The sequence below is a fragment of the Arachis duranensis genome, chromosome 6, assembly GCF_000817695.3.
Source record: "Arachis duranensis cultivar V14167 chromosome 6, aradu.V14167.gnm2.J7QH, whole genome shotgun sequence".
Lineage (NCBI taxonomy): Eukaryota > Viridiplantae > Streptophyta > Magnoliopsida > Fabales > Fabaceae > Arachis > Arachis duranensis.
In genome coordinates, this window is record NC_029777.3 from 91168050 (window position 1) to 91170895 (window position 2846).

A 2846-nucleotide genomic window follows, 5' to 3' on the forward strand; every position below is an offset into this window, starting at 1 on the left:
GCACGCGTGCGTGTCGCTTCTCGCCGCTATCTCCTTTGATTCTTGTGCTGCAGAAACTCCGTCAAATTCCGCCGAATGCTACCTAAAATAAATAAAATTGCCCAAAACTCAAAATAGCATCCATAGTGGCTAAAATATAATTAATTCTTAATTAAACTCAACAATTTAAGTGCAACTTTATTAGGAAAAGATAGACAAGATGCTCACGCATCAACTGTTCATGAAACAGACCTGGTCGAACCCGGTTCGACCCGACGGGTTTTGTGCAAACCCAGTGACCCAGCCGGTGAATCCAACCTGGTATGGGTCATGTTTATTAATTTATTTTAATTTTTTTCCCTGAACGGCATCGTATTAGACCCCACTCCCACCCCCCTCTTTGAACCCTAAGCCTCGCATCTGAGACTGAATGAAACCACCCTAAGCCAGCTTCGTGCCCTCGTCTCTATGTCTCTGCTCTCTCGAGCTCGGCGTCGGCAGCGGGCAGTCCCTCACCCTCACCTCGTCACTCCCTCGGCGTCGTCAGTTCGTCACTCCCTCGGCATCGTCAGTTCGTCACTCCCTCGGCGTCACTCTGGGTCTCTCACCTCGTCGCTCTCTTAGTCTGTCACTGTGAGTCCGTGACCTTGCGTTCGCTTCGTCGGAACCAGTGAAGCAACATCTGCTCCCTCGAATGGTGGTGGTCGTAGTCTTCTCAACCAGGTGAGCTCCAGTTTTCAACCCTGTTTTTTCTCTAGTTCAATGTTGATTTCAGTGAATTTGGTGGTTGTTGAATGTGGTTGTTTCTGTTTCATTTAGTGTTTGGAGTTGTTGTTGGCTTCTTGTTGTTATTTCTCTACTGCGATGCTAATTTTGGTGAACCTAAGCAAATTTTATAGTTGTTGCTGTTCTTTTTGTTTGTTTGTTGAATGTTGATTTTTTAGAGTTGTTGTTGCTGTTCTTTCTCTGGATCGATATTAATTTCGATGAATCTGAGCAAATTTTAGAGTTGTTGTGTTCTTTTTATTTGTTGAATGTTAGTTTTTTTAGAGTTGTTGTTGCTGTTCTTTCTGTTCTTTCTATGGTTTGATGCAAATTTTAGTTAGAATTATTGTTGAATCTGGTAGTTGCTGCTATTGTAATTGGTTTTTTAGAGGAGTTGTTGAACCTGAGAAAATTTTAGTGAACTTTGGTTGAATATTTAAATTTGTTATTGATTATCATTAGTGAACTTTGGTGGTTGTTGATTATCATTAGTTGTTCCTGTGTTGCTGTTTAGTCATCTCCTCGCACTTTCTATCTAACGGCTTCCCACATAATTTCTTATTACCTGCAAATGAAGAAGCATTGTTGAATCTAGAGCCCAATGCTGGAGGTATCTCACCGTCAAAGTTGTTCCCAGAAACGTTGAAGTAGACCAAGCCAGGGATCATAGAAAGATTACTAGGAATTTTTCCACTGAAGTTATTAGCAGAGAGATCCAGTATTGTTAGATTTGATAGATCTGTCAATGCCTCTGGTATGTTTTCCTGAAAGATGGTTGTGATCCACTAACAAAGATTTCAATGAGGAGCATTTGAAAATATCCCGAGGCACATCCCAAATAAATTATTCCTACCCAAATCTTTTTTTAGATCATTAGTTATGTTTAAAAATTGATATTGAATTATTAATGTTTGTAAAGGTTTATATTTTAAATTTTAAGATATTAATTTTATTTATATAATTTTATTTTTTTAGTTATGACCGGGTAACTGGGTGAATTAATGACCCACCGGTTGAACCAGTGATCCGGTTATCCTGTCATATGATCGGGTTGATTACCGGTTCGGTTCTGATAACTATGCATGTGGGTGTTTTTCCATAAACTCTGAACGAAAAACGTCGACATGTCAGGTTCAGAAATGGACAGGAGCCTAATTGTTTCTAAATTCAAATTAGTTAGGGATTTATTTATTCATACTCTTTAAACAATATCTTTTTAAAATTTTTTTATTCATTATATGAAATTTTTTCAATAAATTATTGAATATATGGTATAATAAATACAAACTAATTAATAAATTATTCAAATTTAAAAATATCATTTATTATGAAACTAAATAAATAATTCTCAAATATAATTTTTAAATATATAAATAATAAATATTAAAATTCAATTAATAGATTAATAATAATAATAATCCTATGAAAATTTTTTTATACTATTGCTTTGATAATTATTTATTTAGTTTTATAATAAATGATATTTTTAAATTTGAATAATTTATTAATTAGTTTGTACTTATTATACTGTATATTCAATAATTTATTGAAAAAAATATTAATATAATCAATAAAAAATAATTTGAAACAAATATTGTTTAAAAAATAAAGACAAATAAACTCTTAACCAATTTGAATTTAGAGACAATTAGGCTCCTGTCTATTTCTGAATCTGACATGTTAGTATTTTTCGTTCAAAGTTGACCAAAGACCACGTTATATCACGAAAGTAAAGGACAGAGATCGAATTAAATCGTTTTTTATCGATCGCGTTGTAATTCTAAAAAATGAACATGAGTCCGATTTATTCACTCTTTTATGTATTATCCCAGGAATAGATCTACATAGGAAAGTGTGGGAGCAAATGCCACATTGAGATTTTATGAAGTTATATATATTATATGGAATAAAAATTTATTTGCCTCCTGTCCTTCACTCAATAAATAAATTTGAACCCACTTCAATTTTTTTAATTTTCTTCTATAGTGGCTTGTTTTTTATTTTTTATCTTCTAATAATACTTCTTAACTTCATTTTTTATTTTTTTATTTAATTAAATATTTATTTTTATGTTTTTATATTTTTTTATTCATTCAATTATT

At 32.8% G+C, this 2846-nt stretch overlaps 1 long non-coding RNA gene across 1 annotated transcript; it reads left to right on the forward strand.

Moving 5' to 3' along the window:
* Positions 1-372: 372 nt before the first annotated feature.
* LOC107494559 (uncharacterized) lies at positions 373-1722 on the forward strand. The gene is made up of 2 exons (XR_001593306.3): positions 373-702; positions 1322-1722. It is a non-coding gene; the product is annotated as an uncharacterized LOC107494559 (long non-coding RNA).
* The last annotated feature ends 1124 nt before the right edge of the window (positions 1723-2846 follow it).